The sequence below is a fragment of the Lissotriton vulgaris genome, chromosome 5 (genome assembly GCF_964263255.1).
Source record: "Lissotriton vulgaris chromosome 5, aLisVul1.2, whole genome shotgun sequence".
NCBI lineage: Eukaryota > Metazoa > Chordata > Amphibia > Caudata > Salamandridae > Lissotriton > Lissotriton vulgaris.
This window is the reverse complement of record NC_141693.1, coordinates 1936937355-1936958428: the sequence shown is the minus strand read 5'-3', so window position 1 is coordinate 1936958428 and position 21074 is coordinate 1936937355. Positions and strand designations below refer to the sequence as shown.

General features: G+C 47.4%; 1 protein-coding gene across 4 annotated transcripts in view; it reads left to right on the top strand.

Annotated features, from left to right (window-relative positions):
* The first annotated feature begins 3638 nt into the window (after positions 1 to 3638).
* Positions 3639 to 21074, top strand: part of LOC147717801 (uncharacterized) — a 139465-nt gene continuing 122029 nt past the window's right edge. The window contains exon 1 of one of the 4 annotated variants that reach the window (XM_086924589.1): positions 3639 to 3705. The gene's annotated coding sequence lies outside the window, so the exon portion shown is untranslated. Of the gene's footprint in view, positions 3706 to 3759; positions 3844 to 5826; positions 6043 to 21074 lie in introns of those variants that run through there. The other 3 variants (XM_086924590.1, XM_086924587.1, XM_086924588.1) reach the window with 3 other exon arrangements.

The following is a 21074-nucleotide window of genomic DNA, read 5'->3' as shown; positions in this document are numbered from 1 at the left end:
CTCCACGGATAGAGAGGTGGGCCATCCAGTTACAGACGTCGCTTTGACGTTGTCTTCCGACCAGGTGCTAACAACCCGGCAGATTTTCTGTAGCGCCACCCGAATGTCACTCCTCCCGCTCCACTACAGGATGAGACAGAAGATGTTGAAGAATTAGTCCGGATGATATCACAGGAAGCATGCCCTGTTGCCCTTACACTGGAGGACATCGGGAGAGCCACTGAAGGAGACGAGTGCCTCAGTAAAGTGAAAACATCGCTGGTAGACCGGAGCTGGAAGCGTTTCCTAGATGGCACCAGTGCGCTCATGGCCGCGGAGAAGACGTTCAGACAGCAAGTCTGGAGGGCCCAAAGTGAGCTCAGAGAAGGCCCCCACGGGATAATACTACGAGGTTCAGACATCGTGATCCCCACCAGCTTGCAGAAGGAAGGGGTGCGGCTGGTGCATCAAGGGCATCAGGGAGCGTCCAAGACCAAGGCGCGGTTACGCAACAAGGTGTGGTTTCCCAGTATGGACACGGCGGTGGAGGAAGAAGTGCGCAACTGTCACTCATTCACCATAACGAGCCAGGATCCAACGCCACACCCGGTGATCACAGAGGACCCGTGCCCGGAGACGTGGTCAAAGCTGAGCATTGATTTTGGGTCATTCCCGGACGGGAGGAACACTCTTGTACTTATAGACTCTCACTCACGATTCCCAATAGTGGAAGTGGTTCCCTCCACAGCATTGCCACATGTCAAGCTGGTATTGGACCGGACATTTGCAATGATGGGCCTACCAGAGTAGATCCGATCGGACAACGGTCCGCTGTTTCAAGGAAAAGACTTTCAGACATATCTGCCATCAAGAGGTGTGCAACACAGGAAGATCACTCCACAGTGGCCGCAAGCAACCAGAGAGGTCCATGCGCACACTGGATCGTGCCCTTTGAATTGGAGTTGAGAGAGGAGAAGAAGCGGAGGAGTGCCTGTCTCAATTCCTTAGCGCCTACCGCCAAACACCACATTGCACCACCAGATGCGTCCCGCCACATCTCCTGTTCCGAAAAGCCCCTAGGGACTGCGTGTAGGCAGGCCCCACCTGGAATCTACCAGAGCTGGATCAGAACGCCACTCAGAACAGAAGACAACTCACTAATGATAGAGCCAGTCGGGCTCGAAGGGCTCGACCCATGTCCCTCGTGGTTGGTGACAGAGTAGTTCTCAAGGACAGGTACCCGAATTGGAAGTATCGCACCGCATATGAACCCGAGATATGGGAAATCGTCAACATCCAGGGCACCATGGTGTCGGCAGTAAGAGGCACTCGAGCAGTCACACGAAATACGTTGTGGTTCAAGAGAGTCCCGAGGGAGTGGGAGGCCGCCGAGCAACCATCAGAAAACGTGGAATACGAAGATGATGACCCTGCGTTCGCCGAGTCACCGCCATGCCAACGCGAAGAGGCGATAACCCCACCGAGAACTGAACATGAACATGCGGCCAGCCAAGAAGTCATACCAGAAAGTCCCAGAGACCCTGCGGAGCATCCCGAGGTGGGGGAGTCCAGCAGGAACCCAAGGAATCAGAGGTATAGCCTCCGACCAAATCCCACTCCCAGCCAAAGACTAAAAGACTATGCCTGGGTAAAGCTCAAGGATCACCCTAGGGGGGACTATGTATCTTTTGTCTTTTAAAGACCTGTGAAGTTCGGTGGGGGGGGGGGCTGTGTGTGTGCCCAGGAAGATGTTTCAGCCCGGGCTGCAGAGGACAGTACGAGAGCTGTGCGTCCTCTCAAACCCTGCAGAGCACAGCACGAGAGCTGTGCGTCCTCTTAAACCCTGCAGAGCACAGTACGAGAGCTGTGCGCCTCTTAAACCCTGCAGAGGACAGTACGAGAGCTGTGCGCCTGTTAAACCCTGCAGAGGACAGTACGAGAGATGTGCGCCTGTTAAACCCTGCAGAGGACAGTACGAGAGATGTGCGCCTGTTAAACCCTGCAGAGCACAGTACGAGAGCTGTGCGCCCTCTTAAACCCTGCAGAGGACAGTACGAGAGCTGTGCGCCTGTTAAACCCTGCAGAGCACAGTACGAGAGCTGTGCGCCTCTTAAACCCTGCAGAGGACAGTACGAGAGCTGTGCGCCCTCTTAAACCCTGCAGAGCACAGTACAAGAGTTGTGCGCCTCTTAAACCCTGAAGAGCCCAGTACGAGAGATGTGCGCCTCTTAAACCCTGCAGAGCACAGTATGAGAGCTGTGCGCCCTCTTAAACCCTGCAGAGCACAGTACGAGAGCTGTGCACCCTCTTAAACCCTGCAGAGGACAGTACGAGAGCTGTGCGCCCTCTTAAACCCTGCAGAGCACAGTACGAGAGCTGTGCGCCCTCTTAAACCTGCAGAGCACAGTACGAGAGCTGTGCGCCCTCTTAAACCCTGCAGAGGACAGTACGAGAGCTGTGCACCCTCTTAAACCCTGCAGAGCACAGTACGAGAGTTGTGCGCCTCTTAAACCCTGAAGAGCCCAGTACGAGAGATGTGCGCCTCTTAAACCCTGCAGAGCACAGTACGAGAGCTGTGCGCCCTCTTAAACCCAGCAGAGCACAGTACGAGAGCTGTGCGCCCTCTTAAACCCTGCAGAGGACAGTACGAGAGCTGTGCGCCCTCTTAAACCCTGCAGAGCACAGTACGAGAGCTGTGCGCCCTCTTAAACCTGCAGAGCAGAGTACGAGCACAGTACGAGAGCTGTGCGCCTCTTAAACCCTGCAGAGCACAGTACGAGAGCTGTGCACCCTCTTAAACCCTGCAGAGGACAGTACGAGAGCGGTGCGCCCTCTTAAACCCTGCAGAGCACAGTACGAGAGCTGTGCGCCCTCTTAAACCCTGCAGAGGACAGTACGAGAGCTGTGCGCCCTCTTAAACCCTGCAGAGGACAGTACGAGAGCTGTGCGCCCTCTTAAACCCTGCAGAGCACAATACGAGAGATGTGCGCCTCTTAAACCTGCAGAGCACAGTACGAGAGCTGTGCGCCTCCTAAACCCTGCAGAGCACAGTACGAGAGCTGTGCGCGGCGCCCTCTTAAACCTGCAGAGCACAGTACGAGAGCTGTGCGCCTCTTAAACCCTGCAGAGGACAGTACGAGAGATGTGCGCCTGTTAAACCCTGCAGAGGACAGTACGAGAGATGTGCGCCTGTTAAACCCTGCAGAGCACAGTAGGAGAGCTGTGCGCCCTCTTAAACCCTGCAGAGCACAGTAGGAGAGCTGTGCGCCCTCTTAAATTCTGCAGAGCACAGTACGAGAGCTGTGCGTCCTCTTAAATTCTGCAGTACGCCTTCTGACTTCACCTGAGACAGCAAAGCACAGTGCGAGAGCAGGGGGCGCTGTCATCTCGTACCCTCCTTTCCACACTGCATGTCTCTGCCTGAGGAGTGCACACATCTCACCCTGCACCTCATAGTGCCTCAGCGGCACCCCTGCAAAGCACGTGACGTGGTAACTGCGCCCCCTCCCCCACAGAGCCGGAAGTTCCTGACAGATGCCGGCTCCAGGCGCTCAGACTTTGATCTCTCAGGTGTGGGCGGGCTCCCCTGATCCCTGGGGAGGGAGCAGCATTGGCTGCACTGGGAGGGCGTGAGCTCCAGGGGGCGTGGGCGGGCTAAACTGGATTATCAGGGAGTGACAGGAGCACCCGCGGCCGAGGGAAAGAGGTGCCTCGCCGGGGAGGCAGGTAAGAAACTTTCAATCTCTGTCCTACAGCACAGCTGCCTCTTAAAACTCTTCTGGGGAGCATCCGGCCAGACACGTTTTAGGGAATGGTAAAAGTGGTCTCTGGCCCAGGACCCCAGTCTTTCACCCCCTCCGCAATGTGAGTGATGTGTGAGTCTGTTACAGACATTCTAAAGAGAAATATTGGTTGTTTCATGCAAAATCCGTAAATAAAGTTTATTTTAAATCAAAACAGGACCTCACATATGAGAAATGGGAAGGTGTCGGAGATTATTTTCAGTAATATGACTTCGCTGCTGTTACAAGATTGAAAACACACATAACTATTCCTGAAAATTAAATGTAACAATTATAAAATGTGGACGAGTGTGCCTTTGCACTGTCAGTGACGGGCCAAAACGTCATGAAAGTGCTCACATTGGATCAAAACTGTTCCGAACAAACAGCCTATTTTGTGTACCTTTGTACCTGTATATTCGTACCTTGCGAGCGTGTTTAGTCTATTTTGTGTTCCTTTTGTAACGTGCCTGTCTCGTTTGTAAAGCGCTCTGACGCCTTTTGGTAGAGTTCGCGCTACATAAAACTGCATTAAATAAAACAAAGGACCCCCCAAATAAGTTCGACCCCGGACCCCCGAAATCCTTACAATGTCCCTGCTGCCTGTACCCCTGCTCGAGTCACTGCACCTCCTGACGCACAGTGCCCCCCTTCTTATGCCACGGCTGTAATCCCAGTCTGCAGCACTTTACACTTCAGAGTTCACTGCTGCAGCGCCCCCCTCAGGCGCCGGCTGCTCAGCTCCTACAGGTGTGCCTCGCAGCGCTAAACCCAGCCCGTAGCATTGCCCCGCCCTGGTCACAGGCAGGGTCATGGCTCGGTCACCAGGGGTGGCAGGTCTGATTTTCCAATAATCGCGATGGAATGGAATGTATCGTACATTACACACAAGCAGGGCGCATGAGAGGGGCATTACGGTGGAAAGGGAGGTGAATAGAATACGGGGGGAGGGGTACTAGGTTGGAAAAAGCACAATTTTTGTTAAAATAACCAATACTTTGGAAGACTTTGAAAACCGAGAGATGATGGGAGAGCCTGTGCGGTTTTGTTTGTGTGTAAAAAGCGCTGGTGACGTGCGGCAGACGCCTCACCATACCGACTGAAAGCACCCCTACCCAGCTAATTACCACAAAATAATTTTATTGGAGGGCGTTAACACCCCTCTGAAGCTGCGCCCCGGTCAGACTCCATCCCCGGGTTTTCCACGACTCTGTATTCAGCCTCTCCTGCCTCACTGGACCCCCGGAAGCACACCCTGATTCTAAAGCCTCACAGGCCGCAGCTCCAAGCGCCTGTCGCCTCGCTGCACGCCCGAGGCGCTTCACGCTTGCAAACCTCCCGAAAGGCACTCTGTGCAGGTGTCAAGCCCCCTACAGTGATCTTACCATCCCAGACAGATCCTACCAGTCTGCACAGCTCTATGCCTACTGCTGCACACCTCTCCAGGCCCTCCGGAGTGCAGTGACGAGGGTGGGGCTGGCACAGTTACCTGAACCCACAGGGTCTGCTCAGGTGGGGGCAGGTACGTGATGGTGGGGCTGGCTCAGTTACCTGCACCCACAGGGTCTGCTCAGGTGGGGGCAGGTACGTGATGGTGGGGCTGACTCAGTTACCCGCACCCACATGGTCTGCTCAGGTGGGGGCAGGTACGTGAGAGTGGGGCTGGCTTAGTTACCTGCACCCATAGGGTCTGCCCAGGAGGGGGCAGGTACGTGAGAGTGGGGCTGGCTCAGTTACCTGCACCTCCCTGGAGGGCAGGGTCTGGTCAGGTGGGGGCGGGACTTACCTGAGGGCGGGGCTTCCTTGGGTGCCTTCACCCCCCTTGGGGGAGGGGGCAGCAGTAAAGTGAGGGCGGAGCTGGTTCAGGTACCAGCACTTCCCTGAGGGCAGGGTCTGGTCGGGTGGGGGCGGGACTTACCTGAGGGCGGGGCTTGCTTTGGTACCTGCACTGCCGGTGGGCGGGGCCTGAATCAGTGAGGGCTGCACTCACCTTACGGTAGAGTCCGCTCCGGTACCGGGACCGTCCCAGGGGGCGGGGCCTGCTCCGCGGCCGCACCACCTCCTCCCCAGACCTGTTTCCGGGGTCGGCCTGGTCGGTTCAGCAGGTCTCGGAGCAGAGGCCGGCCCGTGAAAAGTCCTGGTTCCATCAACATTTGAATATTTGTGCAGTTCATTGAAGTCCGCGGTATCCCGGAGGCGCTACAGACACCACCGGACTCCCCACGAGGTAGGCTTGACAGATGCGGATCTGAGGAATTCCGACATATACTTGTCATTTAGGGTGAGTGCACGTGTCCAGCCCTGGGGGGAGGGGAGGCAATCCGGGAGGGAAATCCAAAATAGGGCAAAAACTCTCGTGCCAGCCTACAAAACGTCCAGACACCCGACTAAAGAACAGGGTATTCACATTTGTGTTTTTAAAGAGGCAAAGACGAAATATTGTATGCCTCTGTTGTGCGCTGTGGTACAGTCTACTGAGGGAGGCAGATGTGCATTTTGGGAGATGTAGTCCTGTGTCTGCTTCTTCTGTGGAGCGAAAATAACCCCATCTCGCCTATGCTTGTCGCTCTTCGCTGGTCCCCATATAAGCCAGGGTGATATAGAGGAGAAATGCATGTATCCCCTCAGCCGACCTACCCCCTGGTAATGTACCCCCCCCCCCCACCTCACCCCCGACTGACTGTGCGACCTGTGTTTCAACAAACCTTGCCATTTTTATCGAAACCTGTTTTATTGAAAAAGCGCTCCAACACCTCCAGGTATTGCACGTACTACATAAAAAGGCAAAATAAATTCATTTAGTAAGTGAGGGTTAGGGCTATGAGTTATCTGTACTGATTGAAGCAGAGTGCAGTATCCCGTGTCGCGAGCCAGCTACACAGAGGCGCAGTGCATTATTGTGGTATGTGCATGCATTCCTGTACATCAGAGTGACGTGGCACCAGTTAAGAGTAAGATTCACCTGCTATAACCAGCACTTAGCCCCCTCGCTTCAGTCCTAAGAGGCGGTCCGCCGTCCATTTATTTACTTCTAATCCGGGCTTCCTGAGTTCCAGGATTGTGACCTCGTCGCTTTTACCTCATAATTGTGGAATGCCATATATACCACATAACCCACTATTTGCTGTGTAATATGCTGGTTTCAGCAAAGAAACGCTTCTAGTTGAAAGAAATGTGAACCTGATAAGCTCTGCGCATTGTCCTACAGCGCCTGGATATCATCGCAGGTGATTGGAGGCGCTGTACACATTCATATAACATAAATGCAGCTCACGACAGGTTATGAAAGATTATGGGCACCTTTCGCTTGTTGACTGCTCTTTTTAGGCATTAAAAGATGTGGGAATTCTCGGATAATGTTAGTGCGAAGGTCTGGGCCAGGGTCTTCAGCTGTAGTGTCTAAGGGGAAATGTAAACATTGAAATGCAGTTCAAACAAGGTGAAAAGAATGATTTATGCTGTCATGAATCTTTCCACTTTTTCTCCTGTGTTCTCAGAGCAGCAGGAATTAGGGGGCGGTAAAGGTTTTGCAGAATCGGAAATATTCTGCGCCTGTTTTTAAGGTCGGAGATCTTTTATCGTAAAGTGTCTTGTAATGAGACCTCCAGATAATGTGTGTCATAATCAACCATGTTCAGTTGTGCCAAAAAAGGGCAGTGTTTCTAAAATACTTCAAATTGTGAACTCGGCGTTAATCTAAAATTGAAAGCTATTTTTAAAACCCCTTGGGAACCACAGACTATAAAAGACACCTCATGTATTACAGGGACGTGTATATTATTTTCTGCTGATGCAACGTTATATGTTTTACACAAACTTTTTTATTCCGGATGTCATTCAGGACGGTGCTGAAATAAAGGGTGTCGCTGTGCGTCCATAGCAGGCTCGGCCATACCTGGGAAGATTGACACTACGCACAGGATGTGCTGTGACTGTCATGGGTTTTACTTGCGCCTATGTATTCTCTAAGGGCCTGGGACCCCTTTTGTAGCAATGTGTATTTAGAAGGGTACAGTAAGTAGTGTGATGTCACAGAAGGTGCTGCATAATGTACTTGTAACAGATTATTCTGAATGACGTGCTCTCTCTTGTAGCATAATTAAGTCCGCTATAGAGTAGTGCCTACTGTTTCTGCCTTTACAACATCAGTGTAGGGGTGTTTTCAGGACCACCACACATACACTTCTTACTGTATAATGGAAATGTCTCGCCAAGATTTTACCAACCCCTGGGTTTTGGGAGCTTGGTCTGTAGTACTCTGCATGAAGGGAGTCTGCCGAAGGTTTCTTCAGGAGGGGTTTAACCACAGCATGTTTCCGTGCCGCGGGAACCATGCCACTCTGAAGGGAGTGGTTGAACATGTCAGTCACTGAGGCTAAGATTGTACTTCCTTCTTTCCTTAGTATGTCTTGGGGGTGCTGGATCGAGCAGGGACCCTGATTTGATCGTCCTGAGGGTCTCTCCTGTTGCTTCCTTGTCCTCAGAGGGATGGCTTGCAGTGTGATTTTGGCCGGTGTTACTGCGACCAGGGCTGTGCTCTGGGTGGCATCTTTAGGTATGGCTAGAACAATGCTGTTTACCTTTTCTAGGAAGAATTTGGCGAGCATATCGCAGCGCTCCTCTGAGGGGGCGGGTCCTCTTTGATTCTTAGCTGGCTTCATAAAGTTGTCTACCAGTCTGAACAGCTCCTTAAAGGAATCGGTAGAATTGTCTATTTTGGCACTGAAATAAAAGACTCTTGCTTCCCTTATTGCGTACTAGTACTCTTTTTATTTGTTATTTTTTTACTTATTTCTAGTATGATGTCTTACTGTGCCCATTATACGTTTTTCTCCATTTTCGTTCTCGCTTTTTTTGCTTCTTTTTTTAGTTTCTGGAGATTTGCTGAAAACCAGAGCTCGTCCAGTCGGACGACTTGGGCTTCAAGTGGACCAGACAGCCCAGAGAGCCTTTGAGCCAGTCCTCTATTTGTTGTATCTCTCCCCTATGCCCCCTTCCTTTCTTGGCATGGATTCTGCTAGGGTCTGTTCTCAGCTTATGGCCTCTAGTTTGGACCAGCATCGCCCTAGCTTAGTGGGATTGGGAGGTTTAGTTATGTGCATAAAGTACGTAGAGAGAAGGGGACTAGGTGGTGGTCCGGCCAGTATATTGGGATGGGGGTATCTGATGTGAGCTCCTTGATGTCCGAGAAGATAAGTGCCGGAAGGTGGCCCAGTTCGTGGGTGGGATGATTTACGCGTTGAGTCATTTGGAAGGCGGCCATGCCAAGAATGAGATTTTTTATGTTGTTCTTATTCTCGTTTTAAAGATGTATATGGCGATCACCCATTAGTGTGAAATTTGCTTTCTGCAGACTCAGTTCTGCTATTAGTTCTGGGAGTATTTAACTACATTCTGTGTCGGGGCCTGTGGGGGGGTGATATATCGGTATCGCTGAGAAGGTGGGGGTAGCTGAAAACTCAAGTGAGAAAAGAAGGCATTCGCTCCCAGGGATTTTAAAGGGTGTGACTTATCCTTTTAGCCTATTTTGTAGATTATGGTTTCTCTCCTCCCATCTGTCTTCACGATCACACCTAGCAATGGCATAGCCTTTTGGGAAAGCCATGACCACATCTGGCATGGAATTATCTCGCAGCCATGTCTCCGTGAGGAAAGCTACTACTGACTGCTTGTCGTCTAGTTGGATGAACATGAGACCGTCCATGCAAGGAACGCCTACTGCATGTCTAGCATCACTAGAGACATGCCCATCAACCTCAGACATGTCGCATATCTAAGATCACATGAGACCGCCCCTTGCAGGAAACGCTTACAGTATGTCTAGCATCACTAGAGACATGCCCATCAACCTCAGACATGTCTCATATCTAAGATCACATGAGACCGCCCCTTGCAGGAAATGCTTACAGTATGAATAGCATCACTAGAGACATGCCTATCAACCTCAGACATGTCGTATATCTAAGATCACATGAAACCGCCCCTTGCAAGTAAAACGTGGAATCCGTGCAGAAGCGTGTCTGGAATCATCTGCGACAGCCTCTGCACATACTGCCTAATAACATGGAGAGTGACCGTCTTAACATTGAGACCGCCGCATACAGGTAAAATGTATATGATCAATACTTGTCTAACATTGTAAGAGACAAGCTCCCCGCTCAATAACCTCTAACTAGCACAATGACCTCTCTTACTCGATAAGAGACTGTTCCTTCTACTATGATTAACTCAAAATTCCTGAGAGAGGTCCGAGTGTGGATTTTGTGCTGTCTGTAAGTTCAAAGATCAGTGCAGGAAATGGGTAAATGTATAATCTGTCTTTCCCCTAAATGAGGCGCTAGGGTTGGTTTAATAGCACATCCATCTCCTGCCCACTGAGGTACACTGACGCCAGGTATCCCGTCTTGGGGCCGATAAGCAGAAGTCTCCACCGTCCTGCACATGTGTCATAGGGGGAGCCTGTTTTCCATAGTACTAAGAACATTCTATCTTTTGAAACACTGTTATTATCATTGCCCCTAGATGCACCAAACATAGGTCATGGTGTACCCCTGAGTCCCCACAGCCTGTACAAGGTCAAACATGCTGACATTAACAAGGTTTAAACCTCAAGCACCCATAGCTGAGCATGAATCTGTCACGGATAACCATGGTTGGTCGGTAAACATAAAAAGAGAACTGTGGTGCCTCTGTCAGATCTCTTGAGTGCACCTTTGCGAATGTCCTGCCCGGGGTCTCCTTTGTTGCCCCTGGTTTGCGGCCTTGTACCCTTTGGAAGATGTGTTGGATTGACAGCCTTCCAGTTAACGGAGAGATGAGCGCCACTCTGCCTTTGCCCATCCACCAGAAATGATCAACCTAGGTGTGTGGAAATTACATTTTTCAATTCTCCCTGATTAGAAAACCTCAAAAGCCGCTATAAGTCCATTCCAGTGATCGCTTCGGACAGCTCATACTTTAAAACCAGCCCCGTTCTGTCCATATAAAGCATCTAGTACACAAAGGGTCCCTGAAACCCCAGGGATATAGTCACACAATGCGATGCATGAACAGAAGTAATCAATAGATCGATCTGGAAGTCTAGCTTGATAGTCCTGAAATCCGTCTCGTTTTTTGGCTTGTTATTCTTCGCAGTTCATATTTATTTATTCCAATCATCCTTCAATATCAAACCAGAAGATGAATATTGATCAGCCAATGTGTTTCGGCCCTGGCAATAATAGGACTTCTTCACGGCCGTAGACCCACATATTTAAGCATCAAGACGTTATGGATACAACAAGAGTGAAGGGTATAGAAATATTCAGTGTGACTGCGAAAAAAGTCCCTGTAGAAGTGCTCGTATTAAGAGTCTTTCCTGGTGATGGCGCATGCCGCTAGATGGGCTACGGTCTATTGTCCATATATGGGGGGAAAACCTATTTATACTATTATTATTACTCTATTAACTGAAGCTAAAGGCCTATCCTAGCACAGCTGTCCCTAGACAACATGTGATTAACCTAAAAAAGAGCTTTTAAGAAGCACCACCAAGAAGGGATTGGTGGCTCCGCCCACATGTTGGTAGCCAGGAGTACATGATTTGATGAGGCAGAAGTTGTGTGCTTCCACCCAAAAAAGTACTTGCCCTTCACACAGCTGTGATCATTCTGTTTATCTATCCAGCTGCTGAGCTTGAGTTATCAAGGGCACACACATGACATTGTAGTGCTTTTCGAGTGTTTTAGATAACCAGATAATTTGCAGTGTTTGTTTTTCTCTAGCAGCAGCACAGATTGGGTGAGGGTGGTGATTTAACTTTAGACCTCAGAGTAAAGTTTTGTGTTTGGGAACCCAGGGCTACATTAATCCACACGGAGGCTTAGGTCTGCTTGACTGAGCAACTCTTGCTTGACCTGATGTGATCAACATAAAAGACCTTTGAGAGTACTGCCGAGAGAGTTGCTTATGCACCACCCACATGTTGGTGACCCTGGGTACAGGCTTTGCTTGAGCAGATTTGTGTGCATACACTAAAGGACTGCATATGTTGCACTTTTTGGCTTGTGGCAAAGTTTGTAATCTATACAGCAGGACATGGTTGGTTATGGTGGTGTGCCAGAAATCACTACTACTGGCCCGATCTATTTATATTTAAATGTCTTTGTAAAGGTACTAGACCAGATATATTTATGGTGAAAAGAATATGTTAAAGTTGATGGACATTTAATTGTCGATTGTTATTTCTCTATGCTGAAGTTTATAGGTTTTGTTACATGGAATTTCACAGATTACCCTAGTAGGCAGCGGGTTTGGTGTTGCTCACCCATTGCGATAAACCGTGGATACAGTAGATTTGCTCTATTGGAATCCCTGTTAAGCTGTTGTAAGAGATAGTATTTTTCTTAGCCAACAGTAACTTTGTATACCTATCTAATTTACCACTGTGTGTCTGATAGTTATTTGTGGAAAAGTGTACGCTCAAACTGTAGGCACAGGTTGGTTATGGTGAGAAGGTATAGAAGGTATTAATTGTGAAACACACCGATTAAAGCCGTAAGCCTTTCACAGTTGGTTGTTATCACATTGAGTTGCAGGCTATATACTGGTATTTTATTTAGTTACTTGTCATCTCACAGGTTACCGCAGTAAGCAAGGGTTTTGGCGTTGTCTGCTCACTCTGACAAACCCTCAGGGTGTTCACTGTGAGGAAAGCCAGTAGGCCGGACATCCTTATCATGTTTTAAAGACAAAAGACTATCAAGGAAGGATTCTTATTACACTGGGGTCAAACCTATCTGCATATTTTGTTTTTTTTGTCGATTACCGTAGTAGGCAAGTGTTTTGGTGTTGGTGATCACACAAACCAACTGTGGGGATAGAAGATATTCTCTGCACTCATCCGTGTTAGCCTCTTTTAGGAGAGACCGTATTTTTCTTTGCCAAATGTAATTTTATATACATCTGTAATTTTAGAACTGAATGCCAGATGGTTGCCTTGTGGAAAGCTTATGCTCCGTACAGAGGGCTTGAGTTGGTTATGGTGACAAGTCAATGATCAAGGATAGAGGCCTTATCCGTTCATTGGGAACATTTATATCGGATTCCCTAGGTTAGATCTGTGTATAATAAAGATATGACAAAGCAAGTAGGCCTTACTCACTGTGGAAAAGCAGGTGTTGAAGGCAATAGGATTTTATGGATAGATTGTTATGACACTGTGCTAAAGCCTGTTGGTAGGAATTTTTTTTACATGAAATTTCACAGAACTTTGTAGCAGACAAGGGTTTTTTGTGTTGGTGACAACACTTAAATAAACCACGAGGACAGACAGTTTGCACTATGGTAATACTTATTATCCTCTATTAGTAGGGATTTTATATTGTTTTTGGCAGCTGTATTGTATACATTTTAGTAATTTTTTTTATGGTATTCCCGATGGCTGCCTTCTGGGAAGGCTTAAAAACCAATACAGTAGGCTAGGTTGATTATGGTGATAAGTCGGTGATAAAGGTCGTAAGTTGCTTATAATGAATACTTATTATAAAAGCATTAGGTCTGACATATTGATTGTGTAGACCCTGTGTTAAAGACAATAGGCATTTAAAGGAGATTGTTATTCCTCTGTATTAAAACCTACGGATACGTATTTTGTTACATGGAATCTCGCGGATAACCAAAAGCCAAGTTTTGCTGCTGGATATCCCCGATGACCAACTGTAGACGGAGAAGATGTATACTGTCAGAATCACTGCTGCACCTTCTTGGCAGAGAGTATTTTAATCTGTCCAGTGTCAATTTTGTTTACTCCATAATGTTCTGGCTGTATCTCTTCTGGTTGCCTTGTGGGGCAGCGCAGTCTCCGCACAGGAGTCCTGAGGTGGTTATGGTGATAAACCAATGATAACAACTACAGGCCTGATTGGTTCACTAGGAAAAAATATTTCTGTTGCCATAGGTCTGTGCTGTTAATTATGAAATGTTATGATAAACGCAGTAGGCCTGACACTGATTGTGGAAAGTATGTATTAAAACCAATAAGATTTTGGAGAGGATGTGGCCTAACAGCAAGAGCAGTTGACTTCAAAGCTGGGGGAACGGGTTTGAGTCTCGGCAGGGACGCGCAACATCCCGTGACTAAGGGCAAATCACTTAATCTCCCCTTCCTAACAAAATGAATGTGTTTCTCTGTAATGCAACTGGCACTCGGGTAAAGCGCTCTGATACCAAAGGTCGAGTTCGCACTATATAAAACTCAACAAAAAAAATATGAGTAAGGTCTCTTTATTCAAGCCTACAGATATTTCGTTAAATGAAATGTCAGATTACCTTTGCAGTGAATATGTTTGTGTTTGTTACTGCCTCTGACGAACACTTGGGAGAGAAGATTTGCACTGTAATAATTTTGCTAAAATTTCTTCTTCGCTGCCTTGTAATTAAAAAGATTAAATAATACAGTAATCCTTATATACAAATGTATATCCATATAGATAAAGAGCAGGCCTATGGGTTAGCTCTGTATCCATATAGATAAATAGGAGGCCTATGGGTTAGCTCTGTATCCATATAGATAAAGAGAAGGCCTATGGGTTAGCTCTGTATCCATATAGATAAAGAGAAGGCCTATGGGTTAGCTCTGTATCCATATAGATAAAGAGAAGGCCTATGGGTTAGCTCTGTATCCATATAGATAAAGAGAAGGCCTATGGGTTAGCTCTGTATCCATATAGATAAATAGGAGGCCTATGGGTTAGCTCTGTATCCATATAGATAAAGAGAAGGCCTATGGGTTAGCTCTGTATCCATATAGATAAAGAGAAGGCCTATGGGTTAGCTCTGTATCCATATAGATAAAGAGAAGGCCTATGGGTTAGCTCTGTATCCATATAGGTAAATAGGAGGCCTACGGGTTAGCTCTGTATCCATATAGATAAATAGGAGGCCTATGGGTTAGCTCTGTATCCATATAGATAAATAGGAGGCCTATGGGTTAGCTCTGTATCCATATAGATAAATAGGAGGCCTATGGGTTAGCTCTGTATCATACAGATAAAGAGAAGGCCTATGGGTTAGCTCTGTATCCATATAGGTAAATAGGAGGCCTATGGGTTAGCTCTGTATCCATATAGGTAAATAGGAGGCCTATGGGTTAGCTCTGTATCCATATAGATAAAGAGAAGGCCTATGGGTTAGCTCTGTAACCATATAGGTAAATAGGAGGCCTATGGGTTAGCTCTGTATCCATATAGATAAATAGGAGGCCTATGGGTTAGCTCTGTATCCATATAGATAAAGAGAAGGCCTATGGGTTAGCTCTGTATCCATGTAGATAAAGAGAAGGCCTATGGGTTAGCTCTGTATCCATATCGATAAATAGAAGGCCTATGGGTTAGCTCTGTATCCATATAGATAAATAGGAGGCCTATGGGTTAGCTCTGTATCCATATAGATAAAGAGAAGGCCTATGGGTTAGCTCTGTATCCATATCGATAAAGAGAAGGCCTATGGGTTAGCTCTGTATCCATATCGATAAAGAGAAGGCCTATGGGTTAGCTTTGTATCCATATAGATAAACAGGAGGCCTATGGGTTAGCTCTGTATCCATATAGATAAACAGGAGGCCTATGGGTTAGCTCTGTTGTGCCATTGGACTGTCTAAGTGTCATTTACATTGGCTGTCTTGCCCCGTGACGGCATTTTCTGGTCCTGTGTACAGCCACCTGATAAAGAGTGCACTTCAGTGTCAGGGCAGGTTGGCCAATCCTTTAGTTGTGAATTTTCTCCTTTTATGGTTCCCCTTTCATTTCTTTGTTTCTCCTCTTTATATTGTAATGTTTCTTGAGAAGATGCGACAGCTCTGCAGGCCGCGCACACGGGTCACTTGTTTGCTGGTCATTTCTTGTGCCGTGCGTCACATCCCACATGGCCATCTCCTCTAAACCAGAAGACCACTAAGAAATGCTGTCCATATTGTGTCATTGTTTTAAAACTCCAAGATGGCCAACACGTTGGTTCTTAATGTGGTGGTGCTGCTGGAACTTTAAAACAAATATAGAGCAGTTACAATACCGCTGCAAGACGGACAACCGCTGCTATGTTTACTCTAATTATTGCAAGTATATGCCAGTCATGTGTAGATGGCAGCATGTTTTCTTGTTTCTACTTGTACTGTTTTATCTGGAATATGTTGTTGAGTTTGTGTTTTACTGGGGTTGTATCATAGGGTGAATGCAAGAATGAGACAGTGGATGGATAAGTGAATGCCACAGTGCAAAGATAAGTGACTGAGTGCATCCTTGATGACTTATTGAGTGCCAAACCCATTAATGACACAAAAAGCACTTTAAATCCTAAGCCAGACATCTTGGCATTGCCAATGCCTGTTATATGTTTTAAAGCACTAATGACTTTGCTGCACATTACTTGTGCAGACACGTTTCTGTTTATCATCGTACAGGTTCATGGTGCAGTGCCAAGAAGGCACTGCTCTGCCTCCCATGTATAAAAGTGAAATCTAAGGGTGGCAGATCCTTTTCTATAAATGCGCTGTAGAGTGGAATTCACTCTCCTATTCGTTGAGACCAGCTTCAAACTCTCTTTCAATCAGGCAAACTCCACAGACTCCACTGTTCTAGGCACCTGACACCAAGCCCGGTGCCAGGACACCCACTGGGTAGTGTGCACTATACAAATGCATTGATGTCCACGAAGACAGGCTGGACGAATGAGGGGGGACACTTGGCCAAAGGACAATGAATATTTTTGCAATATGGGTGTTTCGGGGGCATCTCTTCACATTCTACAGCCCCCCCCCCCCCATTATTAAGTCAAAACATACCAGACAACACAGCTGTCTGGTTTGCTAGGTTTGCAAACAACGCCTTGGGTGCATTCTGTAAGCTTCCCTGGGAAAACATTTTGCCATTGCTTCCCATTGTTTGTAGTGGGTAACCCCACATTTGCTTGCTTTCTTTTTGTTGGCTTTATTTGTTTATGCTGTTCAGCTTGAATTCATTCCTCCGTGGAGCAAGCCTGTTTATTGTATTCTTCCGAGTACTCTCTTAATGTAAACAGCCCTTAAAAATATTGTTCTTGTCATATTTGCTGTGCATTCAAAGATAGAGGTCAAATGTCAAGCTGTCTTCTGAGGTAGCTTGGTGTTTACTTTTCTTTCTCTGACTTCAAAGTGGGAGAAGTTGTGACAATCTTTCTGGGTATCCATTTAAGAGGAGAGGCTTTAGGATGTTATTTAGTTCTAGAGCACAACAAAAAACAACTGTGCTAGTATTTCAGAATATATTAGAATTGGAAAAGTACAAAGGACACCATTTTTTTGTGTGTAATTTGTAGTTTTCGGGAAACAAATATTTGAATACAATCAAAACACATCAATACAATAGGTGATGACCTTTCCACACATTGTAGCTTGTGTGCAGTAAAACTGTATGCATGTGCACATGTAATGGCAATTTCAATTGAAAATGTGCTGTCTGTAATGGCAGTGTGCTAGGACACCATGCATACTTCACACTACGACTCTCCACTCGCCACCCTACTCTATGCCCCTCCACGCTGTGCCACGCCAGTCTATTCTAAGACACTGCGATGCACTCTGCAACATGCCTCTCCACTCTACAACATTCCATGTGAATTCAGCCACTCCACTACATGCCACTATACTCTGCGCCCCTCCCCTCTGACACTCTTCAACATGCCATTCCACTCCATGCTACGTCATGCCACTTTACTCTGCACTCCTCCACGCTACTCCCCTCCACTTACCCCACTCCTCTTCAGTCTACCCTAAACGGCTCCACTTCAATCTACCCCGTTCTACTGCACTCTACTTAAATCTATGCCACCCCACTCTACCACAATATACCCCACTTCAATCTACTGCACTTCACTCTCTCCAAGCCCACCCCACTCCACTCTATCCTAATCCACGCTACCCCACTCCAATCTACTGTACATCTATCACAATATACTCCACTCCAACCTATCCCAATCAAAACAAAAACCTCTCCGATTCACTATCTATCCTACTCCACTTTACCCCACCCCATGCCAGTCTATGCCACTCCATTCATCTTCACTCCACTCAAACACCTGACAAAACCAATCGCTTTTGCAGGGAAATGGCCAATACAATGCAGGGTAAGCCATGGTGCTGTTTTCCTGCAAGCGGAACTACGCTTGCCTTTACCACACATATGCCTTTACCATGCATATGTGTAGTCAAGGCAGTGGGTGGTGCCGCTGCGTGGATGGGCGGGCACAGGAAGAGGAAGGATCGGGAGAAGAGGCTCTGGGACGCGGTCTGGTAAGTGTGGCTGGGCCGGGTTTTTGGGTTGGGTGTAGTTTTTAGGGCAGAGAGGGTCAGGGTCGTTTTTAGGACGTGGGGGCCAAGATTTTGGGCTTAAGGCGGGGAAGGAACAGTTTTCGGGGTTGGGGCAGTTTTATGGTAAGAGGGCTGGGCCGGGGAAGTTTTTAGGACGTGAGGGTGAGTTTGAATGTGTTTCCAGGCCAAAAACTGGACCCATGAGGAGGTTCTTCCGATTCATCCGCTGATATTACCCTCTAAGGGTTCCTATCGACCCCACCATTAAGTGCAGCAACACAGATGACGTTTGAAAGAAGACACTGCACTGCTCTGATTGGCTGCCGTTTCAAACAGCCACTCGAACACAGCAAACCAGGAGGTGGTGCAGTCCTATTGTGAATTGTAATGTCTGTGTGTGTATTTAGGGAGCACAAAACTATCTGTAAAGCAGGGAAGGTGTGGTCTTGGTACATGTGGCCTGTTCTGTCCGGATGCAGACATCTTTTACACCCTGACAGAACAGTCCACATGTTCCAGGACCGCGGCAGACCGCCAGTGGCATAGCTTAGTCCATGAGATTCAGGGAGGGGGAGCTTGTGGGTGGAATGAATCTCCGATTTTCCAACTAAAAAAAGCAGTGGGCTGTCTCGGGGTGAGGGGTGAGATGACCAAGATTCAGATGGACTATTTCCACAGCGGACATGGTCAGTACTGATTTGCATCGGGTAGGCCTCTGTCTTAAAAACCCAATCCAAAAAATGATCGAGGTAAAACCTCATTGTGAAATGAGACCGAGAAAAACAGACATGGCAGACCCGAGTGAGGGCTCCCAAACCCAACTACCAAACCAAGAATGCCTTTGAGGGGCATCGCACCCCAAACACCTCTGCAGAAGCTATACCCCTGCCCATTCCCCACAGGGCCTGGTAGTTCTCCCAGGGAACTCATGACTATGATTATGTACAACACATCTGCTTGAAATCCCTGCCCTGGGATCAATTTTTTAAAATGTATGCTTCCTGCACACATTCTTCTTCGTCTCTGCTACAAGAATCCTTGATGGTAAAGTTGTCCTATCGGTGCATGTTGGCAGGGCTCCATGCTTCTAGTCCGCACCATTTTACAAATCATTTTAACAAATAACTGACGGCCACATGTACCAAAGCTGAGTCGCAAATCGAGGAGGGCACGCAGGGAAATTAATGGGACGAGCCAGATCTGAGCCATGGGTCTTGCTTGGCCCCATGAGACCTGTTTGGTATGTATATCATGTTACAATCCTAACGTAAAAATATGATGCAATCAATTTAAAAGCATATACTTCTTTAACATGTAGAAGCAGTCATTTTTTTTAAAGTGCTAGATTGTAGAAGCATTCATGACTTGCCCCCCCGACAATGCCATTAGGGACCTGAGAGCCAAGTCATTAGTCATGTTCACCCAAAATGTGCCCTAGATCCTATTATAGAGGAGAAAAATTAGTCTAATAAAGGGTATATGAGGCAATGGTACAGGTCACGCCGGAACACAAATATTTAAAATTGCACTCATATGTCCTAATAAAGCAACAGGCAGCTCTGTGAAATAACATATTTGCCTATGATCATACAATTTTGATAAGCAGGGAAGCCCATATAGATTTAGGTTATCTGGTTTCTCATTTTGAAATTCAGTCAACAGATGGGTGTCTGTCTCTCTCACACGTTTACAGAAAAGGTCACTGCTTTGTCTTTCATTCCTGGCTCATGACAAAAAAAGACCTATAGATAGCAGACCACTACCAAGCCCAGAATGCATTTATTTGGGGATGTCCATTCTCAAACACCCCTCCCCCGAAGCTACACCCCTTCAGACCGCTCAGTGAGCCCAGAAGTGACGCGATTGGGTCAGCATGCCATCGTGGGCCAAACGCATTACATTTTAAAGGAGGAGGATGCAAGTTGCAACTCTACCCTGTTGGGGATCGCAGGAACGTACAATGTTTCCTACATGAACCCCTCATGACCCGACTCTAAATAATGCAGGAGGATTCCCGATGACCTGTGTCAAAGTCGTAAGCCTTGGACAGTTTAGCTCCCGGTAGGGAAACACTTTTCTCTAAAACCCACTAGTTATGGGGTGTTGTACATTCCACTCGGGTCCCTCTGGGTTCAGACTAATTCATTGCTTTGAGTAAGATATCATCTCCAACCACATGCAAAATGGGAGTATCTGGTAGGTCTTTTCGGTGTTTCCACCTTCTCTGCAAGGCACTTTAGGATGCCCGCACCCTACCACCGAGAGCTCACTTCAAGAGAGCGGCCAAACCAAACAACGGGCCTTCAAAGGCTCCAGGTGCTATTGAAACTGGCAAGGGATGAAGGCTTGGACCACAAAACCACCATCCCTTCTGGTTTGGCTAAATCCTCAGCTGAGCTCAAGGTTCTGGATCCTGGAGTGGTCCCAGATTTCATTTCTGGTGATGGCCATGAAAGCTTTTTAGGACTGATTGTAGCAGCTGAGAGGGTATCCGGCCACTTTTTGAACCTGCGCGTAGCAGTTGTTGATTTCAGGGACCAGGATTGCTCAGTGACCGGGAGCTGCGTTCTGCACAGCCTATAGCAGCCAACAGGCAGGTAGTCCACAGTGACCGTAATTTCCCCCCCAAAGTCTGACGAAACTGAACGGCTGACCTAAGATTTCAGTCCTGCAGACACTCACGATTTGTAACCTTGTTAATGGCTACTTGAAACTGAAATATGGAAGTGCTGGTACTTATTGTGCTAATGGGAAGTGCTGGTGTTCTCCCACTAGAAGTATTGAAACAATGCTGAGAAGTGCAGGTGCTCTCCCAAAAGAAGTGTTAATCCCACCCTGAGACGTGCTGGTGCTCTCCAAATAGAACAATTGAACCCATGCTGAGAAGTGCTGGTACTCCAAACACAAGTATTGAACTCATGCAGAGAAGTGCTGGTACTCTCAGAATAGAAGCATTGAACCTGTTCTGAGGAAATGCAAGATAGCACAGAGTA